At 40.1% G+C, this 27,458-nt stretch overlaps 2 pseudogenes; one reads left to right on the top strand and one right to left on the bottom strand.

Annotated features, from left to right (window-relative positions):
- Positions 1-1,449: 1,449 nt before the first annotated feature.
- Positions 1,450-4,316, bottom strand: LOC102858399 (annotated as a pseudogene).
- LOC102872347 overlaps positions 4,315-27,458 on the top strand; it is a 37,260-nt pseudogene continuing 14,116 nt past the window's right edge.

The following is a 27,458-nucleotide window of genomic DNA, read 5'->3' as shown; positions in this document are numbered from 1 at the left end:
CTTTGGATCCTGGGCTTTTTTAACAGTCTTGATCCACCTGTCACCATGCCCTACATGGAGGGTAAAGAATCCTCTGCCCTCAAAATTAGAGCTTTTTCTAAATTCTTCTTCCTCATTAAACCGAGACAAAGATTTATAGTTTACACAGTATCACATGTAGTACAAAAAGAGATTGGGGGGGAGGGGAAATACCAAAAATATCTCCAATGTCCTAACTGCTCCCACCAACACACCAATTCTTAGGTTTAAGACACGGCCTGGGAAGAGTTCAGTGGTCCCAGACATAGGAAAATAGAGGCTATGGCTACAAGAACATTAAAAGGAAAATGAGGTAGATAAATTAAAGCTTTTATACCTAGGACTTGCCTGTTCCAACTATGCAGCCTTCATGTAGCTGTCAGGGAAGGGGGGTAGAAACATCTTCATAATTAGTTGGCTTAAGTCACCAAGGAAATAAAAAAAAATATTTCTTTAAAAAAAGGAGGGGGGGGGAAAGGAGAGTATGTAAACCTGTAATAAGAAACATAGCTTCCAATGAGAGTTTTTTCTCAAGAACAAAAATCCCCAGATCTTCCAGAGAGGAGAAAGGGTTGGGGAGCTTAATTAAGTCACCTGAGGTTCCCTATGCAGGTACTCACCTGTGATCCTGGCATTCAGGAGACAAGGTGTACAGAATGCATGGGGAGTACGCTGGAATTCTTGGGGAGGGAGCCCCTCTAAATGAACTGTATTAAATAAGCAGCACTGATACCCAAAGGACTAATCTGTCCATGAGGTCACCCCACTCATTAGGCAAAGGTTCTGTGGTTGGAGGACTCGTTGCATCCTCCAACCTCAGTTTTGAAAAGACAATATATTCAAAAGAACAAACTGTGTGTGGGGTGGGGAGCACGATGGGGCAGGGTTGGGGAGACCGTACAAAGCAGGTCACGAAGACAAGGTAGGAGAACCTACCCACTCACCCGCCCGTCTAACAGGTATGTTAGCAAGGATACAGCCCCCTACCTCCCCAATGTCCCTCACTCCGTTATGTAGCTGTCTTTTCTGCTGTGGTTCCACCAGTTCCAAGCGTCCCACCTTCAAAGCGGTGGCAGACACAGGGTTTTGGAAACGTCACTGCAAGTGGTCCAAAGGTTCTGTATAAAAAGTCTGCCGCAAGTAAAGCGGTTTTGCAAGACCCGCTTCTTTCCAAAGTTAAACAAAAATACTAGTCTTCTATTAAGCACTATTTCTTTCCTTTTTCATATTTCTTCCATTTTTGCAAAGCAGCATAGAAACTTCGTTGATTGTTAAGACGGCAATTTGCACATAAGGGAGGGCAAAGCCACTAGAGGCGAGATGAGGTGGGTTTTGTAAATTTTTAAAAAGAGAGAAAGGCGGAGAGGGGCAGATTCTAGATCTCTCACTCTGATTCTAGACTCTCGCCCTTCCATGTGACTTCTCTGCATCTTAACTGACTGCAATCTTGTTTTCTTCCAAGAAGGGAGGGAACTGGTGTTTGGAGACACCGTCCGTTGCACCTGTTTTCCCTTCATCAACATTGGTGCTGGACTGGGAGCCATCAGCCTTGGGGGCAGTAGGGTTGTTGACCATCGAGCTGGCCCCCAGGGACACAGGCAGGGTGGGGATGCCACCGCTCTGATGACTGAGATCTCATTGGTCTTCAAAGCGAGGCCACCGTTGAGCACAGTGTTGTACTGGTTCCACACGGCGGGGTCCATGTTCACCACAGGCAGCTCGTGCAGCAATGCTGCTTGGCCTGTCGGCGGGGCTGCGCCACCAACAGGGGTGCCATGCCTGGGGACAGGCTCAAGGGCCCTACGAACGTGCCAGGAACTTCAACTTTGACATAAGTTGGTTGGGTTCTGATGAATGGTGGGAGATTGCTCCTAGCTTCCTTCTAGGCGCCCTTGGCATGGCCTCCAGCCTCAGGGGACTTGGACCTGACGCTCTCCGCCTGGCTGTTGGCCAGGGAGATGACCTGGAAGGCCCGGTCTTCCCCGAGCGCCTCAGGACTTCGGCTCTGATACTCTGGGTCTTCCATCACTGAGGACGAATCATTTGTAAAGCTGTCACTCTCCACCGAGCTGTTGTCCCGGCTCCTCTGCCGCTGTAGGCCGAGGGGACCCTGAGCGGCCCTCTCAGGGGTATCCAGAGAGGATCCCAGCGTGGGTGATGCCGAGTGAAGCTTGGGGAGGGCCCCGCTGCCCTTGGAGCCACTGGGGCCCCCCTGGGGGCTGGCCGCGTCTGCATCAACGCTCTCTATGTCATCAAAGGAGCTGGCCTCTGTGCCACCATTCTCATCCACCAGAGGCTCGGCCCCCAGGGGGCCTCTGGCAGCGGCGTGTTGGGGATCTGGCCTCCCATGTGCATACGGATATGCTGCTGCAGCATGACGGCGTTGGTGAACTTCTTCTGGCAGATGGGGCACGAGTGCTGGGTCCTGGCGACCTGTTGGCGTGGGAGACCCCCAGGTGCGTCTTCAGGTTGCCTTTGGTGGAGAAGGCGAGGTTGCAGATCTTACACTGGAAGGGTGTCTCGCCCGTGTGCGTGCATCTTGAGGGAACTCTGGCAGCTCAAGACCCGGTGGCAGATGAGACACTCGTTGGGGTCGGAGGTGACCTTGTCAATGTTCTCCACCAACTGCTGTAACTTGAGGGTCTCCGACCCGGGCTCGGGGGTCCCACTCCCTGAGAAGCCACCGAGCCTGGGAGAATTCCGGATGGTCCCCACGCCTGGCAAGGGGGTGCCACCCTCACTTCCGGGAGAAGGCCCAGGTTGCAAGTCGCTGGGGAAGGGACCGCTCAGGAGCTCCTTGGGATTCATCCCTGATGGCAGAGTTTGAGGGAGCCCTGCAGAAGGTGTCCCGGGCACAAAGATGGGCTTGCTGTCTACAGAGGTGCTGGCATTGTTGGCAGGGACAGAGACGGCAAGGAGCACCCCAGCACCGGCCACTACCTTGTCCTGGAAGTCGGCGAAGAGCTGGGGGTTGGCCTTCACCTGGAGATGACGATGGAAGTGCATCTTGAGGTTGCCCTTGGTGGTGAAGCTGTGGCCGCAGACAGGGCACACGAAGGGCCTCTCTCCGGTGTGAGAGCACAGATGGACCTGCAGGGAACTGTTGGTGCCAAAAACCTTGCTACAGTACTTACACTTGTGCTTGGAGAGGACGGCTTCTTCTTTGGGTTTCACGTCCAGCTCTGGGGCGCTGGGCAGCTTCCCCTTTCCCTTCCTGGTCGGGTCCAGTGCCACGGCGGAGAAAGGGCCAGGGAAGAGCATGGAGCCCTGGGCCTGAGGTAGCAGCGTGCTGGGCAGGCGAGACACGACGCTGGGCAGCACCCGCGCTCCTTCTGGCTTCAGAGCAAAGGGTGTCAGCCCCTGCGGGGGCACAGGGCCAGCGGGGACGTTGGCATGAGGTAGCCTGGTTGGCTTCAAGGAGTCCAGGGACAGGACCTGGCCTCCGAACTTCTGGCTGAGCAGCGCCACGGCCGCAGACACCTGCTGAGACATGTGGTTGCCCAAGGTCTTGAGGGCGTCAGCGCGGCCACACCGGGGTGCAGGGCGGGTGATGCCCACATGTTGACCTGGATACGGATCTGCTCCGTGAGCTGGATCTACTGAAGCTGCTGCTGCTGGAGGCACAGAATCTGCTCCAGGACCCAGGGGATGCTGCTGGCCCCGGGCAGGGACTGGGGTGGCGCATCGTCACTGCGCTGTTTCATGGCCACCTTGGTGTCCCGCAGCGCCTGCAGCGTCACTTTACTGTTGATGACCTTGCCTTTGGGTAAATAGCTTATGTCCTGCGTGGCTGGCGGCCCAGTGGGCTCCGTCTTCAAGTACACAGCGGGCTCTGATGTCGGCTTCTCTCTGGGGTCCCCCAGACCCCGGGGGCCCTCCTCATCTTCCTCCTCTGCCTCTTCCTCCTCCTCCTCCTTGCTGCTGGGACTGGCAGGCTGCTGACTGAGCCCTGCCCCTGAGAAGTCTTCAGAAGGCACTGGCTCCTCACTGTCGTTCATGATGAACACAGGCGGGGTTTTAGTGCAATTTTTCTTGTGTTCCAAGAACGCAGAGGTGCTGAAGAACTCGGCGCAGCATTTCTTGCAAATGTGGGTGTCATCACAGTGCAGCCGCTTGCTCCAGACGTTCTCACCCCTCACCTCCTCATCATCCGTCTCGGCCAGGCTCATGACAGCACCCGGCTCCCCGGCCGCCAGCTCCGCTGGGGCTGCATCTGCACACTCTGGGGTCAGCTGCAGCTCCTCAAAGTCCTCTTCGGAGTTGATGTGCTGGGGTTTCGCTTGCTCGCGCCTGGACATGGTGAGAACATCGGGGCTCCGGGAGAGCCGCCCAGCTTCGCCCTCTCCGCCACAAATTCCTGGAGGTAGTAGAATAGTCTTTCTTAACAATAGACCTGAAATTATCGTCTTTGCCTCTAAGAAGCACTCTGTGTCCCTTTCTCCAAGATGTATTTGTTTATTCTTTTGACAGGTCATGAGATATTTAGTACTCTTCTCTATAATACAAGTCTAATAACACAATTCTTCTGTCAATCCTCTTCATTGTCCAGTTCTCAGATGTATAGCAAGTAATCAAAAAGACCATGATAGGAATAAGGCACATATTCATCCTCAAACTAGCATCATTGCTTCTCAATAATTTGAAGAGATCCCTTACTGGAGAATTATTCCAGTGAAATATACTTCTTGATCTCCATACTGCTACAACTAAGAGTGTTGATTTTGGACCCAAGTAAGATGAAATTGTTGACAACTTCAATCTTTTCCCAAACTATTATGATGTTATTCATTGGTCAAGTGGTAAAAGTTTTTGTTTTCTTGATGTTGAGTTGCATTCTGTATTGAAGGCTGTATTGTTTGATCATTTTCAGCAAGTGCTTCAAGTTTGTCTGACTTTTAGGAATCAAGGTTGTGTTATTTGCATAATTCAGTTTTTATTGGTGAATCTTCCTCTTATCCTGATACCACATAGAGTCTAGCTTCTTGAATAATTTGCTCATCATACAGACTGAATAGGTTTGGAGAAAGGACACAGCTTTTTCCTCTGATGCACATCTTTCTTAATTTTAACTTATACCTCTTGGTATAAGTTATAGGTTTCAAGTGAGCACAATTAAGTGTTATGGGATGCTCATTCTTCTCAATTGTTGTTAGAGTTGATTACTTTTGAGTTGAGCATGACTCATAGCAAACCTATGAACTAAATGCTCCCCTACAACTAAAGACACTTATAAATGTTCAGAGCTTCTGGAGGCATGTTGTTTAGGAAGTGGATGCCACTCCTGCTTCAAATGTTAGCCAACATTTGTTATGATTTCATAAAATGTTTTTGCATAGTCAATAAAGCATAAATAGAACTTCTACTGATGTTCTTTACTTTCAGTAAGGATCACTCTGACATCAGCATTGATATCCCTGATGCTACATAGCCTCTTCTAAGTCCTGCTTGAATATTTGGTAATCTATATTTATGTACTTTTCTAGCCATTTTTAATAGTCGTCAGCAGTATTTTGCTTGCATGTGATATTAATGAAATGGTTTAATAATTTCTGTGTTCTGTTTGATCACTTTAATTGGGAATAAGAGCAAATGCAGATAGCTTCAGTCGGCCAGATAGCTCTCCTCCAAATTTCCTGCTATACACTGATGAGTGTTTCCAGGGAGACATCTGTTAGTTGAAATACATCAATTAGTATACCATCGATTACTGGGTCCTTATTTTTTCCCAATGCCTTTAGTGCAGCTTCAATTTCCTCTTTCATTATCATTGGGTCTTGTTCATATGGTACTTTCTGAAATTCTTCCCTGTCAGTCAATCATCTTTGGCACAGTGGTTCTGTTTATTCCCTCCACCTTCTTTTTATGCTTCTTAAATTATTCAACGTATTACCTGTAGAATCTTTCAATATTTCAACTTAAGATTTAAATTTGTTTTGTCAGTTTGCTCAGCTTAAGAAATGATGAGTGATTTCTTCTCTTTCTATTCTCCAATTTCAGTTCTTGGCACATTCCTTTATAATACTTTGCTTTGTCTCCTTGAGCTGCCCTATGAAGTCTCATCTTCTGCTCTTTTACTTCAGCATCTTTTCCCTTTACTTTAACTTCCTAACACTGTAGTACAATTTTCAGAGTCTCTTCTGACATTTATTTCAATTTTTTCTTTCTCTTCTGTCTTTGTAATGACCTTTTACTCTCTTCATAGATGATACTCTGATGTTACCTCATAAATCATTTGATCTTCAATTATTGGTGTTCAATGCTTCACACTTATTCTTGACATCATTTTAAATTTAGATGGGCAAGACTCAAGATCATATTTTGTTTCTCTGGGTTTCCTTTAATGGAGAAGATTCAGAAGAGGTCATGGAATAAGGGATATCATTACCAATGTTAGGAGAATCTTAGAAAACAGATTTTTTTTTATTTTATTGACTGCAAAGATCCTCAACAATATGAGTTGACATATTGACAATAACGATGAGCTTAAACATATCAGCTTTTGTGAAGATGATCCAAAAGGGAAGGTTTATGCCTATTGTTCATTGGGTTGCTATGACTAGCTGTCAACTTCACTCCAACTAATATCAGCAACATTATCTTTTCCCCCATAATATTTCTAATTTAAAGTTTAAATATTTCATGTGCACTTTACCTTTTTAAAATATTAAACAACATGGGGGACCCTGGAGCACATCATGCTGAGTGAAGTATCTGAGTCAAAAAACAACAAATACTGCATAGCATCACTATTATAAGACAGGTCTGACATGGAGGTGTTGGATGGAGAAGAGTATAAGAGGGGATAGATAATGATTATTGCACTGGAAAAGATGAAAGAAAGAACTATTTAAAATGAATATATTATTAAGCATTATACATATGACAACAGCCTATAATAAGAGATATATCATTCAAAATCAGAAGAATTCTAGCTCAAGTTGCCATAGAGAAAACATTATTATAATTGAATTCAATAGCTTCCCAGGTAGGGAAGAGAGAGTGGAACAAAGAATTCCACAACTGATGTCAATTAACATTGGCTGAAAGTGTAGAATATCAAAAAGATATGAGTTGGAGACTTATGAACCCAAATTGAGTTTTGAGTTGTTGTCAAATTGCCACTCCAACTGTTCTTACATTATTTGATAATTTCCGCATTTTCTTGGTCCATCTTTTTTTTTAAATTTTTTCTGAATAGCTTTACAAATATGAATATCTTCAAGTATGGTGAAATAATATCATTCTGACACACACTTTTCCTAATTTTAAGACATAATATCCTTCTGTTCTGTTTGAACAATTATTTCTTAGTTTATGTACAGTTTCTGTATGAGCACAAGTGTTTTGAGATTTCTATTCTTCTCAATATTGTCTATATATTATTATGATACAGACAAGAAAATGCCTTTGAATAGTCAATAAAACACAAGTAAACATTGTTCTGGTATTGAATAATCTTCAGCAAACTCTCAGTTGTTAAAAGATAGACAGTTTGAACCCACCAATCAGATACTTCATGGGAGAAAGAAAGACATTTCTACCATGTGATTTATGGTCTTTGAAATCCTACCGGAAAGTCAGCTATTAATTGTTTCTGAGTCAATAACAGTAAGCTGAGATTTGAGTTGTGATATTAATGACATTTTCCAACAGTTTTTGTATCCTATTTGATCAATTTTTCATCATAAATAATAAAATGTCCCAGAGTTTGTTTGCTAAGTCATTTAAAAAAAATAGAAATACATCATTGCAAAGCCAATTGAGGGCTTAGGAGAGGTAGGTAAGTGTACAACATTGAATGAATATTAAAAAAAAAAAGTGAGCTGGGGGAGGGCAAGGGAGGCCAAGGAGGTAAAATGTGCAATAATGAATGAATGAAAATCCAACTTGTTTGTAAACATTAATTAAAATTACAATTAAAACAGAATTTTATTTTAAAAAAGAAATGTTTGTTTCTTACATTTGTTTGTGTCAGAAATTTTCTAAAGTGTTCTCTTTATTCAGTCTCAAATTCTTCTAATTATCTTCTGTCTTTAAACTTTTGTAATTGGGCTTTTGATCCCTAATTGACTATATTATTCTGTGTCATCAATAACCTCATCTTCTTAATTAAGCTTGGCAGTCATCACTCAGTTCTAATTTCCTTTGACAAAGAAGAACATGTAATATTTCTTTCCATCTTGATTATTTTTTCCTAAGACATGACAACCTCTTAAATTCTTAGTTTGTTTTTAAACAAAGTAAATACTTTACATTTTCATGTTTCTTAATTTTCACCTGATTTTTTAATTTAAGTAAGTGTAAAATCACATCAAGGAGCTCTGGAAACCTAGTGAGTAAGGAGATGTGGTTAAAATCTACTTAAAGGAACGTGCTTTGAATATCACAACTGCTTTGAAAGAGAAAAATAGGCAATCTCTCCCTGTGTGACTTATTGCCTCTGGAAATCTACTGGTAGTAAACTGTGAAGCAATTCTTACCTGACTGCTCTTAGAAAATATCACAGCACAAACTATTCTTATTTACCATATGCGTTTATTCCCCTACTTATCTTATTCAGCTTCATGATGGAATTTACAAATTTATAGAACCATTCAACAGTCCATCCATTTGCATTGTTATTGAGTTAGAACCAACTCTAACTGATCTTGCAGAGGTTTTCTGAGACTGTAAACTAAATGAGAGGAAATTGCTAATCCTTCTCTCCATTAACTGGGAGTGATTTCAAAAGTCTAGAGGTATGGCCTTTGAGTTAACAACACAACTTCCTCTAGAGTCCAACATTTGAGCTCCCTTATATAGGCATGATATATTTCTTCTCTGAATATATGCATAATGGACATTTTGTATTTAAAAAGCAGCAATATACCTATAATCACACTTCTGGTCTTCCTAGGCAAATGTTTAAATTATACAGTTGCTCTCTTACAAGATTAGAACAATTTAATTTTTGGTCGTGTAGTGTTACAAAATATGTTGAGAACTAAAGCATCTGCAGTTCAAATCTACCTGCTACTCTGGTAGACAAGCATACAGAGTTTTTCCTGTAAAGATTGTTGTTGTTGTTATGTGCCATTGAGTCTATTGAGACTCAAGCAACCCTGCTCTATACTGACCCAATTTCACTGTCTCTGACACACTTATCCTTATTATCCCAATTACTGTGTCAATCCATCTAAACTGGGGTCCTTCTCTCCTGCAAAGTTACTCAGCCTTCCCAACAATGATCTCCTTTTCCAAAGATTGGGCTCTCCTTACTACCTGACCAATGTATGTGATATGGTGTCTCAAAATCCTTGCCTCCAAGGAGCAGCTTGATTTCATCCTCTCAAGGATGTATCTGTTAATTATCTTGGCAGTCCATGATATGCTCAATACTCTTCTCCAGTTGTTGTTGTTTGTTGTTGTTATGTGCCATCGAGTCGCTTGTGACTCATAGTGACCCTATGTACAATAGCTCTAAACTCTGCTCTGTCCTGTGCCAATCTCATTGTCTCCAACACACTCATCTTGATTGCCCCAGTCACCAAATCAATCTACCTCCCAGATGGCCTTCCCCTCCTGCGCCTGCCCTCCAACTTCCCAAGGATGATATCTCTCTCCAAGGACTGGTCCCTCCTTGCAACATGACCAAAATATGTCAGATGAAGTTTCAGAATCTTTGCCTCCAAGGAGCAGCCCGGTTTAACCCTCTCCAGGATGAATCTGTTTGTTCTCTTAGCAGTCTCTTAGAGTCCTCAGCACTCTTCTCCAACACCAAAGCTCAAAAGCATCAATTCTCCTTCTATCCTCCCTGGTCGTTGTCCAGCTTTCTTCTCCAGTACCATATCTTAAAGGCATCAAGGGTTATTATGTCATTTTTGGTCATTGTCTGGCTCTCTGATGCATAGCAAATAATTGCAAAGACTATGACCTGGATCAAACACTTTTTGATCTCTAGACTGTCATCCTTGCTCGTTAGCACTTTGGAGAGGTCCCTGACAGCAGATTTCCTTAATGTAATTCTTCTTCCTCTTTTTTTTTTTAGTTTTCTTTTCTGACTACTGGTTCCAATAAGGTGTGAGCTGATTGGAATTGGCCTTGCCTTTAAATAGTCTTTTGGCTGCCAGTCTGGGGCTATTTCCAGGCTTGGAAGATAAGCAGAAAGGCTCGGATTCTGCAAATGTATGTTTTCTGGTTTGGGGTTGAGACTAGGGTTTGGCTCTAGCTCTAGCTCACAATAAGGTGTGAGCTAACAGGATTTGACCTCACACTTAAAAAGGCTTTTGGGCCCTCAGATCTATAGCCCTCAGGACTAGTTTTTGTGGATATCCCGAATAAAACAGACTTGAAATCAGGAGTGGTGTGCAGTTAGAAAAAATGCTTGCCTCTGGAAACTCTATGAACTTGAAGAAAAAAAATGAAAGTTTTGCGTTCAAGACTTTCATTCATAGGATTGCTATGGGTCATCTACAACTGTATGGCACTTAACAACAACAACAACAATTGGTGCCAAGAGTATTGATTGAGAAACTAAGAAAGCTGAAATTCTTAATAATCTCAGTCACTTCTCTGTCTATCATGAAACTGACAACTGGTCCAGTGGTGAGAGGTTTTGTCTTTTTGATGTTGAGCTTCAATCCATATTGCCAGCTGCAGTCCTTGACCCTCTGTAGCAATTGCTCCAGGCCTTCCTCAAGTTAGAGCAAGTAAGGCTATGTCACAGGTTGTTGATGAGTGAGTCTACCTCCAATCCAGATGCCACATTCTTCTCCATAATTCAAGTCTCTCAAATGATCAGTTCTACATAAAGATTAAAAAAGCATGGAGACAGACTCATCCCTGATGCATTCCTTTTGTGATTTTGAACCATGCAGTGTTTCCTTGCTCTGTTTTGATGACTGTCTCTAGGGAGCATAATCAGGTGGTCTTGGATTTCCATTCTCTTAAAAATTAGCCACAATTTGTTCCGATCCACACAAACGCTTTTGCATAGTCAATAAAACACAGTTAAAACACTCATTGTTTCTCTCTGCTCTTGTCCAAGATCCATCTTACTTACACTGGCAATGATGTTCCTAGTGCCATGGAATCTCCTTACAACCTTAGAAACCAGATGGAGGGTCACCATGAGTTAGAATTAAGTACACATAAATTAGTCAGAATTCTCCATGTTATTGTTAGGTGCCTTTGAGAAGATTGAAATTCAGAGCAATCCTATGAACAACAGATTAGAATCTTGCCTCAACTGCACGTTATGATCTCATTCATACACGAATCTATTGTTGTAGTCATTGTGTCAATTCATGTCATTGAGGGTCATTTTTTCTTTCTCTGATCTCTTACTTTTCCTAGTATAATGTGTTTTTCCAAAAACTAGTCCCATCTGACAACATATCCAAAGCATATGAGATGAGCTTTCACTATACTTAAAGGTGCATTCTTGTTGTACTTCCACTAGGACATATTTCTTTTGGCAGCCTATAGGATTTTAGTACTCTTCTCAAACACTACAAAGATATTCCTTATTCTGTCATCTCTAGTCAATGTCTAACATTCAGATGTTTGTTGTTGTTGTTAGGTGCCGTCAAGTCATACATGACTCATAGTGACCTTATGAATAAAAGGCCTGAATACTGTTCGTACACAGAGTTTCCGGAGACAAGCATATTGGAAGTGCATGCCACTCCTGCTTCCAGGCTTGTTTTAGTTGGGAAGCTCCAGACAACACTGTCCACAATGGGTAACCATTACCAGGTTTGGCACATCACTGTCACAACGTTCAGAGTTCAGATGCTTAGGGAGTAATAAAAACATCATGACTTAGATCAGGCATTACTTACTCTTTAAACAGATATCTTTGCTCTTTAGCATTTTGAAGAAATCCTTGATACAAAAAATGTTTCCAATGCTGCATTCCTTTGATTTCTTTAATTATGCTACTAAGAGTGCTGACTGCAGATCCAAATAAAATTAAATAGTTGACAATATCAAACTTTTATCCAATTTTCATGATGTTACCTATAGGTTTAGGGATGAAGAATTTTTTGATGTTGAGGTGTAACTCATATTGAAGACCAGAAAAAAGCTAGTTGGTCAACCAAATGGAAGAGAGCAACTAAATGGAAGAGAAATCTTGGAAAGATTGATAAAAAACAGCTGGAACAATATATTGAAAGAAATCTCTCAGAAAAGAAAACTTGTTTCCAAAAGGCTATAAATAAGACATATCTTTGCTAAAGTCAGATGATTCTTTACTAAAAGCAGAGAATATGAGAAAGATGCTTAGTTGTAATTTATTAACTTTGTGAAGTTATTTGACTATTGGAATCATAACAAATTTGACTAACATTAGGAAGAAAGGAAATCCCAAAACACTTAATTGTGCTCATGCAAAACTTATACATAGATCAAGAAGCAGCTGCTGGGCAAAAATCAGAAACTCTCCGTAGTTTAAAATAAGAAAGATGTGCTTCAGGGATGTATCTTTTTTCCATAACTGTTTATTTCGTTATATGCTGAGCAACAATAAACTATGTCCATATCACTCCTCACTACCTTCTCTTCAGCAGTTTTATCCTAATTCACCTTTATAACTCTCTTTTACTACTAAATTCTTTGCAGACCAATCAGAATTGACTTATAAGTGACTTTCCCTCTGGCTTTGGGAGCTCTAAGACATACAGGAAAAGCTTGCCCATCTTTCATGGACCAGTTGGTGTATTTGAATTGCCTGTCTTTGAGTTGGCAAAACAAGTCCTTACTCACTAGGACTCCAAAGCTACTAGCCTTGTAACTCCTGTTCTTTATTTCAGTTTTGCATCTTCTAGAACCACAAAGGCTGTTTTGAAAATAAAACTGTAATTTACTAAATCATAAGCTAAATCTTGAATAAAGATGACAGAAAAACGATTGATATCTTTGAGCTGTGGTATTGGAGAAAATCGCTGAACATTGACCACCAAAAGTACAAACAAATACTTCTTAGAAAGGGTGCAGCCAGAGTGCTTTTTGGAAATAAAGATGAGACTTCACCTCACATACTTCGTGAATGTTGCTATTAGAGTTATGTATTGGGCAGGGACATTATTCTCAGAAAAGTGGAGGTTTGGCGAAGAAGAAGTAGAGTATCGGCCAGGTTGTGTGTGTCAGGAGATGTAAGGAGGGCTTGATAGACTTGTTATTCATAGAGTCATTATGAATTGTGCTTAATTTGATGGTGCCTAACAACAACAGTAGTCTAAATCTATTTCCATCTCCAAATCTCTGATACACCTAATTAAAAAAAGCTAAAGGTTCTTATGTTGGCCCCCATGAATTTCACAGTTATGTGTTTAATTATGTTCTAAATTCATATAATAAAGTTGACTCATCTTATCTTTGTAAAGATCTATAGCTTCAGAAACTCTACAAGGAAGTTATGTATTTTGAAGAGTTACTAAGAGTCAGAATAGATTTGTTACAGTGAATTCTTTAGATTCATTTTTTCAGTGTCTCATCATCCCTAATATTTCCCTTGTTATTTGTTCCATTCTTTTTTCATGCCCTTTGGTTTCTCAAAGATTACAGGATAACCTCATGCTAGGCTATTTGCATATTTGTTACACTCTTTTAGGATTTTAATCAACAATGTGTTCTTTTCTTTCATTAGCAGATACCTTGCTATGCAATACATTAATTGCATAATACATGCAATATGCTATTCTTCATGATACCATTTATTTGTCTTCCCCCCAGTTAATCCTTGGATTCCTTTTCATAACTTTCATCTATTTATTGTGAATATTTGTTCTAATTTCTTGCATGAGTTTAACATTCCATAATTTATTTAGTGAGTAGAGTTTTAGTCTTTTTTATTATCTTTTATATCTGAAGTCTGTAAGTTATTAATATCTTAATAAAGATTTGAAGAATAAATGAACTGATTGAATATTTTTATATATGTTATATGAAAGAGAATTTCTATAAAATACCTCCATACCTTTTCAACTTGTACGAAGAACAGATTATCTGAGAAGATGGGCTGTATAAGGAGAAGTGTGGCGTCAGGATTTAAGGAAGATCTATTAACAATCTGCGTTATACAGATGACACCACCCTGCTTGCTGAAACTGAGGAGGACCTGAAGCACTTGCTGCAGAGGGTCAAGGACTGCATCCTTCAATATGGATTGAGGCTCAATATCAAGAAGACAAAGATTCTCACCACTGGACCAATTGACAGCATCAGGATGGATAGTGAGGAGTTTGAGATTGTTCACAACTTTAGTTTGCTTGGCTCCACAGTCATCACTCTTAGCACCAGCAGGCAGGAAATTAAAAGACATACTGTGATAGAAAAGTCTGCTGTTAGGGACCTGTCCAAAGTGCTGAAGAGCAATGGTGTCACTCTGGAGACTAAGGTGCACTTGATGCAGTCATGGTCTTTGCAATAAGTTTTTATGTGTCAGAGAGTTAGAAAATGACTAGGGAGGATAGGAGGGGAATTGATTCTTTTGAGTGTGGTGCTGGAGAAGAGTATTGAATGTACCATGAACTGCTAAGAAAACAAACAGGTTCATTCTGGAAAGGGTTAAACCGGCTGTTCCTTGGAGATAAGGATTCTGAGGCTTTACCTGACATTCTTTGGGCATGTTGCAAAGAGAGACTGGTGATTAGAGAGAAACATCATGCTTGGGAGGGTGGAGGGAAAGCGCAGGAGGGAAAGATGCTCTGTGAGGTGGATTGATTCAGTGACTGGGGTAATCAGAGTGGGTGTGTCGGAGACAGTGGTATTGGCACAGGACAGAGCAGGATTTGGGGCTGTTGTACATATGGTCACTATGAGTCACAAATAATTCGAAAGCACATAACAACAACAACATCTCTAGTCATTGTTCAACTCTCAGATACATAGCATGTGATTAGTAAATTATCTAGCCATTGATTAACTTTTTATTTTGGGGTGAAATATTTATTGCATTAAGGAGATGGACTACAGTAGGATAAAAAGACTATAAGTTCATGAGAGTGCAATATTCTCAGTCTTTTGGGGAAGCTCAAGAAGTGCATTCATTATCTGACATGTCATTACCAAATACTTTTTCCCAGTCTGTGGCTTCCCTTTTTACCCTGTGGAGAAGTTTTAGATATGCATAAGGATTTGATTTTTAGAATGTCCTAGTCATCTATTTTATACTCTCCTGGTTGTAGATTTTCAGAATGCGTGGGACTTAGATGTAGAATTTATAAAATACTTGAGCACCACAACAAGGTACGGGTAAACAACCCAATTGAAAAATGGGCACAGAATATGAACAGACATTACACCAAAGAAGATGACAAAGAAACACATGACAAAATGTTCAAAATCCCTAGCTCTAAGAGATATTCAAATCAAAACAGTTATGAGATATCTCACATCAGTAAGAATAGCAAAATTTAACAGAACAGCAAACACATGCTGGCGAGGTTATAGAGAAACTGGAACCCTTATTTACTGTCGGTGGGAGTGTAAAATGGTGCAACCACTATGGAAGGCCATATGGTGCTTTCTCAAAAAGTTGCAAATAAAAATACTGTTTGACCCAGCAATTTGGGGTAAACTGGGAATATACCCCAAAGAAACCATAACCGTTGTCCAAGCAGATATATGCACACCATGTTATTGCAGCTTTGTTCATAATAGCAAAGAGATGGAAACAATCTAAGTGACTATCAACAAACAAATAGATAGAGAATCTGTGGTTTATTCACACAATGGAATACTATGCTGCATTTAAAAACAAGGAACTCATGAAATATTGTTCAAAATGGGTGATCCTGGTGGATATTATACTGGGTGAAATATTCAGTCACAAAAGGACGAATACTGCATAGATACACTGCTGTAAAATGGGACTGACATCGGGGTTGGAGGGAGACTGAAAAGGATGGGATAAATTATGCATACTACATTGAAACAGATGAGGAAGAGAACTGTTTAAAAGGGATTTATGATAAAATGGAAATTACACTTTTTTAAAAAAAGCGATTTATGATTAGGTAATACTGTCATCCCAGGAGTCCAGAAGGAAGGCTGCACAATGGAGTGGACTTCAGGGAGGAATTGTATAACAATTTACTTTTTTTATTTTTCAAAGAGAAGTGTGAACTCAGGGAGCAGGGAGGGGCGGGCAGGGAGAAAAGTGCAACAATGAATAAATGGAAATCCAAAGTCTTTGTAAATTTTCATTAAAATTAATAATAATAAAAATTTTAAAAAAATTAAAAAATAAGAAAAAAAACCCCACTGCATCCACTCAAGCTACAACTATCATCTACGGGATCGTGACCTATCACTCACCAGTTTCTGCAAAAGCATCATGCATCACCCACAGTTTCATAAGTATGTTTCCTCATGGATTTGAGTTTCTGTGAGACCTTCCAGTGAACCACAGAATCTAAGGCACATAGAGGAGTAGAAGAAGTGATCTAAGAAGAAACAATTGAAGTTGGTAATCATAGAGTATTTTTGGTTTTGCTTCAATTGAGTTGATTATGACTCATAACAACCTTATGAACAGTAGCTCTGAACCCTGCCCTATCCTGAGCCAGCCTCATTGTCTCCAACGTAGCTTCCTCCATTACCCCAGTCACTGCGTTCATCCATATCATCCAGACTCTTTCTCTCCTGTACCCACTCTCCACCCCTCCAAGCATGTTGTTCTTTTCCAAGAATTGAGCCCTCTTGACAACATGCTCAAAGTATATGAGATGGAGTTTTAAAATCTTTGCCTCCAAGGAGTAACCTGGTTATGCATTTTAAAGACGGGCAAGTTCAGACTAGATTGTAAATGTAATTAGTGTCAACATGGCTAGATTTGCTACAGAAGTTCAAACTCATTGTAACATGTGACTTTGGAGAAAAAGTAAGAGAATGAGAAATGTTGGACTCTGGATGTAACAAAAGCATTTACAGATTAATGCAGTTTCTATATTGTAGTCAGTTTACCCAAGGCAAAGTTTCTCATTAATTTGGTATACATGGAAATATAGAGTGATAAGGAAAGAGTGAAAGTTAAAATTCCTTTGTTTCTACTATCCAAAGTGCTATGAAATGCAAGGGAAAGAATAGGGCTTAAGGTCACTTATTTCAGCAGTGAATCAAGTCTTACTGGGACAGTGATAATTCCTTCAACCTCAGGGTCTACCTGGAATGTAAAAGCCCTGGGTGAGTAAATGGAAATACATCTCTGACCTGTGGTCACCCAAAAGGCAGTCTGGGAGGCAGATGTGCAGGATCAAGAAACTATTCTTAATAGAGGATATGGTATAGGGGAAAGGTAGAAATTTGTAGATCACTACTGGCAGTTTCCTGAAGAATCATTATTAAAATGTATGAGTGACAAACATAGGGCTCCATCTGGGATTCTGAATACTCCCTGATGGAGGACTGCATTTGAGTTGACGCAAGACTCATAATTATCTATAGAAAAGTAGCACAGTCAACTGTTCTGGGATTCCCCAAGCTTCTTAAAATTAGCCACAATTTCTTGTGATCCACAGAGGCAAATGCCTTTGCATAGTCAATAAAATATAAATAGATATTTTTCTGGTATTTCTTATTTTCAGCCAGGATCCATCTGACATCAGCAATAATATGGCCTCTTCTAAATCCTGCTTGAACCTTTAACATTTCTCTATCTAGTTCTGTTATAGCCATTTTTAAATTATTTTCAACATTATTTTTCTTGCATGTGATATGAATGATATTTTGCAATAGTTTCCACATTGAGTTGGATCACCCTTCTTGGGAATGGGGACAAATATAGACCTCTTCTAATCAATTGGCCAGACAACTGTTCTCCAAGTTTCCTGGCATAGACTGGTGAGCACATCCAAGGCTTCATTGTGTTAAATTTGTGACAGAAATCTTTAGAGAAGCTCAATATTGGCAGTCAAAACTAGGTCATGGGTAAAATGAGAGTCCAATCATCAATTTCTCATATGTAAGTTCAAATTGGGGCTAAAGAAAATTAAAATAAGTCCTCAGAAACCAAGATATTATCTTGAATCAATTCCATCTGAATTCAAGATTATTTTAAGAATAGGTTTAGGCGAACTCTGGTGGCCTAGTGGCAAGAAGCTGCACTGCAATCCAATAGGTGCATGGTTCGAATCCACCAGATGCTCTGCTGGAGAGGGAGGAACAATCTCCTCCTGTACCAGTCAGATCTGATTTGACAGTACACACACAAAAAAAATAATAAAATAAAAAAATATATAAAAAAAGAATAGGTTTGATTCATTGAACACCAACAATCAAAGCTCAGATGAGTCATATAAAGGGTATCATGCATGAAGAAAGCATAAGATTTTTATGAAAATGGAGAAGAAAGAAAAAACAACATGGACGTCTGTAGAGACTATAAAGATTGCACTGAAGTTTCAGGAAACCAGAACAAAGGAAAATATGGTGAAGTGAAAGACCTGAACAGAAGATTTCAGAGGGTCGCTCAGGAGGACAAACCAAAGTATTATAATGGAATGTGCAGAGAGCTAAATTGGAGAATAAAAATGGAAGAACCAGCTCTGCATTTATCAATCTGCAAGAACTAAAAACAAATTTACGCCTTATATCACAATGTTGAAAGATGCTATGGACAATATATTTAATGAACCAGACATCATCAAAAGAAGATGGAGGCAATACACAGAGTGCCTGTACCAGAAATAAGTGATTGACAGTGGAAAATTTCAGCAGGCACCAAATGAACAGGAGCCAATGCTAAAAAAAGGAGGAACTAGAAGCAGAATTGAAGGCATTGGCAAAAAATAAGGCCCCAGGAATTGATGGAATACCACTTGATTTGATTGACTTGTAATAGTATTACCACTGGGCTATTTCCCAATGAACAGAGTTAAGGAAAAGTTGGTGCCCACTGGAGTCTTCTTCCATGAACTGAAGCTAAAAGAAGTTGGCAAGGATGGTGACAACTTGAGCCCATTGGAATAAAGGTAAGAGACACATAGAAATGAATAGATGGGCTGAGATTAGGCGTGTTCCATCTCCACTGTTGATCTACCATGCATAGATGTCTGGAAAAGCAAAGACAGGTTGCTGGTTTGAGAAGCAGGGAATTATGAGGACTCCTAGTTCGTTGAGATTGCCCCATGTGGGGTCAAAGATTGAGTAAATGGGACATGTGGACTCTTGACTTTGCAGCTAATGCCCCTTTGGGCCTATTTGGATGACTTGGGATGAAATGGCAAGAACCCAACCACATGAAGAGAAGATACTCCATGCTGTGAGCTAGTGTTGATTGCTGCAACCTGATAGCTTGATCTGGACTGGATTTGTATATAGGTGCACATGGCCCAGGTTCTAATGGGAATAGAAGAATTTTCAGAGAAAAGAAAATGCTTGTTTCCACAGAATAGTGGTTTGATAAGGATGAAAAAATTGTAAATTGGCTATCAATAAAGGATATTTTATAGCATGAGGTATCAAGCAACTGGCTTATCTGTTTAATTGAATGTAGTTATTGAGATGATTGCAAATGTAAAGGTAAATCTTCAAATATGAAAGTTAGTGGCTAGAAAAGCCTGGGGATAATCTGTGGTGTTAAGTGTTTATTGTTCAAAATGACTTTCCTAGCCATTAAGTAACTATTTTGTGATGAAGTATTTATTTTATCAAGGAGATAGAATTAGTGAAGAATAAAAGCTCTACCCTACTAGACGCCTATATAAGCTCAGTATGCACACTCTTTCAGGAAGCTTGTTCTTCTGGGACACAGCAACCCACTATGTAACAATGACAATTTACAGGCCCTGAACCATCCCTTACTGAACTCTGCAACACCTGCCTAAATCACGGACATGCTCACAACCCATTTCCCTGATGAGTTTGAGTTTCTATGAAACCTATGAATGAATTATAGAACATAAAAAGACATAGAGGAGTGGGATAAGTGAATTAAAGAGGAACAGTTGATGTTAGAAATCATGGAATGGCATGGTAGATCAAACATTTGGGATATTGATGACTTGTGTCTTTTAGGAACTCATCTGACATTAATCTTAGCAGACTATTTTGAATGTAGGGTCTCATGGTCATTTTTTTTTTGCATTTGTAACATTTTATGAGGTTTGAATAAAAGTTAGACAAAATGCAATATGTCTGCTTAATAAGATGATGTAAGGTGATGCAGTGAGGTAGAGAGTATTCTTTTAAGTTAAATTGTGGGACATAGGAGCAGGGGTACTGTGTGTATATTAGCTGTTAATTGATCTTATCATCCTTCCACTTGAACTATTACCATGATATCTGGCTAAATGTTAAGAAGTTATGTTGCCAACTCTAAAGAATGTGATTTGTTTTCATCATGGCTCTGAGGAAGAACGATGTTGAATCTCTTCCAGTGAGAATTAAAGCCTCTGAAAATTCACAGTGCAGTAGCTGTGTGTTGATTCTGACTTAAGAGCACACAACAACAATAACAGCATCTGAAGGAAAGAAGAATGCCCAGAACAATAAAAACATCTGCCCAGTGTTGCAATCTAGGAAGTAGACATTTAGAATACACTTGAACACTTATGTTCCCCAAGTGTCACTTTAACAAACTCTAAGAGGTCTATATACCTCTTGTTACGTCTTTGGGTTTTATAGAGTTCTTAACTCACTCTAAAAATACATGAAACTCTTTACATAAGACATGTAAAGTACTTGCAGAGCTTCCTCTTCTTTAAGGGACTTTAGGAATTATTATATCTTAGTGAAGTTTGAAAGTAACAATTTTGAAAATTTAGAGGGCCCTTAGTCATGTGACATTATTTGAAAGCAGTTTTGGCGTGATCCTAAAACAGACAAACTCAAAGACAAAATACAAAAGAAATTTCATATTTTTAAATAAATATTCATAGTAAAATATAGTTTAATTTAAATTAGGCATCTAGGTGGCACAAAAAGTTAAATGTTCCACTGTTAGTGGAAATGTTAACATTTCAAATTTGCCAGAAGACCTGCTTCAGAAAGGTCATAGCCTTGAGAAGTTTACATAATACTTTCTTTTTTTTTTTACTCTATTCTTAGAACCGATTGAGAATAAAAATCTGATGGTATGCACAGGAATCAGATTGATTATATTTGTGGCAGGAATCACAGAAGAAGTGCAATATCAGCAGTGAAAACCAGGCCAGGTCCTGATTACGGAACAGACAATAACTCATATGAAAGTTCAAATTAAAGCTAAACCAGGTTAAATCAAATCCACAGTAATAAAAAAACCAACTCAGGAACAGATTTGAGGCCTTGAACACTAATGAACTAAGACCAGATGAGCTGTGGGAAGATATCAAGACTATCATACAAGAAGAATGAAAAAGGTCATCACAAAGAAGGAAGAAGAAAAAACCAAAATGCATGCCAGAAGAGACTCTGAATGTTGTACTAGAGGACCAAGAAGCCAAAGCAAAGGTAAGAAATCAAGAAGGTGAGGAGCTGAATAGAAGATTTTAAATGGCAGCACGGTAAGAAAAGGCAGGGTATTATAATGAAATGTGCAAAGAAATGGAGTCAGAAATCAAAACGGCATAACTCAGTATTTCTTTTTCTAAACGTTTTTCTTTTTTTTTTATATCTTTTTTTCCTGTGTGTATCGGATTTCACTGGTACAGGAGATTATTGCCCCTCCTTCTCCAGCAGAGCATCTGGTGGATTTGAACAACATACCTCCGCGATTGCAGTGCAGATTCTTGCCACTAGGCCACCAGAGCTCCCTTCAGCACTTCTAAAGCTGAAAGAACTAAAGCACACATTCCAGTGCAAGTTGCAGTGCTTAAGGATGCTGTGGGTAGAATATTGAACGATTCGTGAAGCATTAAAAGAAGATGGAAGGAGTATACAGTCATTGTACCAAGAAGAATTAGCTGGCACAGAAGACTTTCAAGAAACTGCATATGATTAAGAGGAAATGGTGATGAAGGAGATAATTCAGGCAGCTCTATATTAGTGATATTATTCAATAATTTCCACACTCTGTGGGGGCCACCTTTTTTTTGAATGAGAATAAATATGGATCTCTTCCAGTCAGTTAGCAAGGTAGTTGTCCAGATTTCTTAGCACAACTTGGTGAGCACATCCATGGCAGAATCTTTTAGTTGTTACATATTCCTGGGGCTTTTTTTTTTTTTTTTGCCAAGTCCTTCAGAACTTTGCCAAGTCCTTCCATCTTCTTTTAATGCTCCACGAATCATTCAATATTCTACCCACAGCATCCTTAAGCATTGCAACTTGCACTTGAATGTGTGCTTTAGTTCTTTCAGCTTAAGAAATGTTGAAGGGAGCTCTAGTGGCCTAGTGGCAAGAATCGGCACTGCAATCGTGGAGGTATGCTGTTCAAATCCACCAGATGCTCTGCTGGAGAAGGAGGGGCAATAATCTCCTCCTGTACCAGTCAGATCTGATTTGACGGTACGCACAGAAAAAAATAATTGAAAAAAATCAAAACCAAAAAAAAACACAAAACCACAAAAAAAACAAAACCAAAACATGGTCAACACTCTTGGCACCGGTAGCCAGGAAATCAAAAAACACATTGTGATGGGAAAGTGTGCTATTAGGGACCTCTCCAGGGTTCTGAAGAGCTATGGTGTCACTCTGGAGACTAGGGTGCATCTGATACAGGCTATGGTCTTTGCAATCAATCACTTGTTATGCATCAGAGAGTTGGACAATGACTAAGGAGGATAGAAGGAGAATTGATGCCCTTGAGCTGTAGTGCTGGAGAAGAGTATTGAATGTACCCTGGACTTCCAAGAAAACAAACGTTCATCTGGGAGAGGGTTAAATATGACTGCTCCTTGGAAGCAAGGATTCTGAGGCCTCGTCTAACATACTTTGGACATGTTTTAAGGAGGGAGAGGACCTTGGAGAGGGACATCATGCTTGGGAGGGTGGAGTAATGGCGCAAAAGGGGAAGACCCTCTACGAGGTGGATTGATTCAGTGACTGGGATAATCAGGATGGGTGTGTCGGAGGCAGTGAGACTGGCACAGGATAGAGCAGGGTTTAGGGCTGTTGTACATAGACCTGCTCTGAGTCTCAAGGGACTCGACAGCACATAACAACAAAAACAACATCACTAATATTACAAACTAGCAAAATCCTGCTGAACATTATTCAGAAAAGTCTTAAATAGTCTTAAATAGTCTGAATATTACACTGGATTTCCAAGAAGCCAAAGCAGAAGGAAGAAATCGAGACCTTAATGAGCTGAATAGATTTCAAGAGGCTGCACAACAAGACAAAGTAAAGTATTATAATGAAAAGTACAAAGAACTGAAGTCAGAAAATCAAAGGGGCCAAGCTAGCTCAACATTCCTTAAGCTCAAGGAACTAAAGAGGAAATTCCAGCCTCAAGTTGTAATACTTAAGGATGCTTTAAGCAGAATATTGAGTGATCCTGCAAGTATTAAAAGAAGATGGAAAGAGTATACAGAGTCATTATACCAAAAGGAATTGCCAGACACAGAATAATTTAATGAAACAATATATGAGCAAGAGCCTATGATGATGAAGGAAGAAGTTCAGACTGCTTTGAAAGAATTGGCTAAAAATAAGGCCTCAGGAATTGCTGGTATACAAATTGACATATTCCAACTAACAGATGCTGCCCTAGATGTGCTCATTAAGTTGTGCCAAGAAATCTGGAGAGCAGACACTTGGCCAACTGACTGGAAAAGATCTATATTTGTTCCCATTCCAAAGAAAGGTGATATCCCAGAGTGCAGATAATATCACATGCAAGCAAGATTTTGCTGAAGATTGTCCAAAAACAGCTGGAACAGTACATCAACCGAGAACTACCAGAAGTGCACGCTGGGTTTAGACATGGCCATGGTATTAGGGATAGTGTAGCTGTTAGATGGCTCTTGGCTGAAAGCAAGGAGTACTAAAAGAATGTCTACCTTTGTTTCATTGATTACACAAAGGCATATGACTGTGTGAATCATAACGAACTGTAGCTAACTCTGAGAAGAATGGGAATCCCAGAACTCTTGATTGTGCTAATGTGAAACCTATACTTGGACCAGGAGGTAGTTCTCAGAAAAGAGCAAGGAAACACTGCATGTTTCAAAATTGGGAACGGTGTATGCCAGGGCTAAATCCTGTCTCCATACCTGTTCAATCTTTATGCATAACAGATTATCCGGGAAGCTGGGCTCCATGAGGAGAAATGTGGCATCATCTACAATCTGAGCTATGCAGATGACACAACCCTGCTTGCTGAAACTGAGGAGGACTTGAAGCACTTCTGTGGAAGGTCAGGGACTGCAGTCTTCAGTATGGATTGAGGCTCAATATCAAGAAAACAAAGATTTTCACCACTGGGCCAATTGGCAGCATCATAATGGATAATGAAGAGATTGAGATTGTTCACAGTTTTAGTTTGCTTGGCTCCACAGTCAACATTCTCGGCACCAGCAGCCAGGAAATTAAAAGACGTATTATGGTGGGAAAGTCTGTGGTTAGAGACTTCTCTAAAGTACTGAAGTGCAATAATGTCAGTCTGGAGATTAAGGTGTGCCTGATACAAGCATGTTCTTTCCAATCACTTGCTATGCATCAGAGAGCTGGACAATGACTAGGGATGATAGAAGGAGAATTGATGCCTTTGAGCTGCAGTGTTGGAGAAGAGTATTGAATATAGCATGGACTGCTAAGAAAATGAACAGATTTGTCCTGGACAGGGTGAAGCTGGGCTGCTCCTTAGAGGCAAGGATTCTGAAGCTTCGTCTGACATACTTTGGACTTGTTGCAAGAAGGGACCAGTCCTTGTAGATGGATGTCATGCTTGGGAGGGTGGAGGAACAGTGCAGGAGAGGAAGACCCTTGATGAGATGGATTGAGTCAGTGACTAGGGTAGTACGGGTAGGTGTTTCAGAGATAGTGAGATTGGCACAGGATAGGGAAGAGTTTAAGGCTGTTGTACATAGGGTCACTATGAATCGCAGGCAACTTGACAGCACATAACAACAACAAGGAACTTTTAGCATGTTATCATGCTATCTTCTTTTGTTGACATTAGGATCACTCTTAACATTTTTACACAACCTATTTTTTAATGTTTTTATATTTATATAGTTAACATACATGCTTACCATATCAAACCCAAATAATTGTGTTTACATAGCAGCAATTAGTGAACTCATAAAATATTTTATGCTACTTCATTAATTATAATTTTCCTAATATAAGATGTCTTTGTTGTGTACCACAGAGTTAGAAATGAGCCATAATTGAGCCTCCACCAGGTTTTCAGAAGAAGTTAATCACATGCCCATGGAGCAGCTTGTCTCGAACAGCATGCCTTTGGGATTGAAGCACAACTTCTTCCCTCTAGTCTGCCAGAGCTCCCAGAAATTAGTCCTCATAACAGAGCAAGCATGGTTCAAAATCAGGAAGGGTGTATGCCAGGGATGTGTCCTATCTCCATACCTTTTTAATCTATATGCATCACAGATCATCCAGGATCCTGGACTCTATGAGGACTAAAGTGACATCAGGATTGGAGGAAGACTTACCGACAATGTACATTATGCAGATGACACAACCTTGCTATTGAAACTAAGGAGGACCTGAAGTGCTTGATGCAGAAGGTCAAGGACTACAGTCTTAAGTAAAGATTGAAGCTCAACAGCAATAAAACAGATTGCCACCACTGGGCCAATTGACAGCATTATGATAGATGGTGAAGAGATTGAGATTGTTAAAGCTTTAGTTTACTTGGCTCCACAGTCAACACTGTTGGCACCAGCAGCCAGGAAATTAAAAGACACATTGCGATGGGAAAGACTACTGTCAGGGACCTCATCAGAGTACTGAAGAGCAACAAGGTCAGTCTGGAGACAAAGGGAAGTCTGATCCAGGATACAGTCTTTGTAATTACTTGCTATGCATCAGAAACCTGGATAATGACTAGGGATGATAGAAGGAGAATTGATGCCTTTTGGCTGTGGTGCTGAGGAAGAGTTTTTTGCATATGCCATGGAATGCTAGGAGAACAAACAGATCCATCCTAGAGAGGGTGAAACCAGGCTGCTCCTTGGAGGCAAGAATTCTGAAGCTTTGTCCGGTATACTTTGGGCGTGTTGCAAGAGGGGACCAGTCCTTGGAGAGGAACATCATTCTTGGGAGGGTGAATGGACAGTGAAAAAGAGGAAGACCTTTAATGAGATGGATTGATTTCATCACTGGATTGGTAGAGGTAGGTGTTTCAGAGACAATAAGAATGGCACAGGAGAGAGCAGGGTGTAGGGCTACTATACATAGAGACATCATGATTTACGAGTGACTTGACTGCATAAAACAACAACAAATGTAGTTAATAACAAATAAATGTAAAATTAAGGGTATGTCCACACTCAAACTTCTCAAAGTCTTTTCAGATTTTTAATGTCTTTTGTTTTACTTACTTTAAGTTCACGTATCAGTATAATTACCCTTTCTGTATATAAAATTATCTATATAACTTCATATAACTCTTCCTCTTTGCAAAATGATCTGTCATTTTATTATGAATTATTCTTTTGATGTGTGAGAGCCTCCACTGTATCAAAGTGAGAGATTTCTTCCACAGTAGTGGAAGAAAATAATAAAAAAACAGAATTCCTAGTTTAATATTTGTTTGACATTTAGTAGGGCATTGCATCCATATAAATGTACTTTAAAGAAAGGCAATAAATATATTTTTAAAATATCTTTATTGTAATTTTATATTTGTTAGCTGTCTTCTGTCTACTCTGACTCTAAATGACTCCATGTACAATAGAATGAAATCCAGCTTACTATTGAGACCTTACCACAGATCATCTCAGGATAGAGAATGGTTCAGTACTGTTGTATATATCGTCACTAAGAGCCACAACAACTCGACGACACATAACAACAACAACAACAACAACAACAACAGTGTTTAAGATTACATTCATGCTCCTGAGCACTTGAAAGAATTCTTTGGAGGCAGATTTTTTCCAATGAAATACATCATTTGATTTCTTGTCTGCTGCTTTCATGGTAGTTGATTGTAGACTCAAGGAAAAGTAAATACTTGACAATTGCAATATCTCCTCTGTTTATCATCATGTTCTTATTGGTCCAGCAGTAAGGACTTATAGTTTTTGTTCTTTACATCTATGTTGATGAGTAGTTCAACTGAAAGTTATAGTTTTTATATACATCAGCAAATACTTTCAGTCTCCTCTAATTTTCAAAAAGTAAATTACATTATCTGAGTATTACATGTTGTTTATGAGGATTTAAACAATCCTATAGTAAAATTCCTTTTCATATATGTCAGCTTCTTAGATTATTTGCTCACCATACAGGTTGAATATATAATGAAAGTACAGAACTCTGAGATATATGTTGTTGTTGTTGTTATGTACTGTCGAGTTGCTTGTGACTCGTAGCGACCCTATGTACGACTGTACAACAGC

The sequence above is a fragment of the Elephantulus edwardii genome, unplaced genomic scaffold (genome assembly GCF_000299155.1).
Source record: "Elephantulus edwardii isolate Elephantulus edwardi_28Jun2011 unplaced genomic scaffold, EleEdw1.0 scaffold00012, whole genome shotgun sequence".
Taxonomy (NCBI): domain Eukaryota; kingdom Metazoa; phylum Chordata; class Mammalia; order Macroscelidea; family Macroscelididae; genus Elephantulus; species Elephantulus edwardii.
Note: the sequence above shows the minus strand (reverse complement) of the source record. Positions and strands in the feature narration are given on the sequence as shown.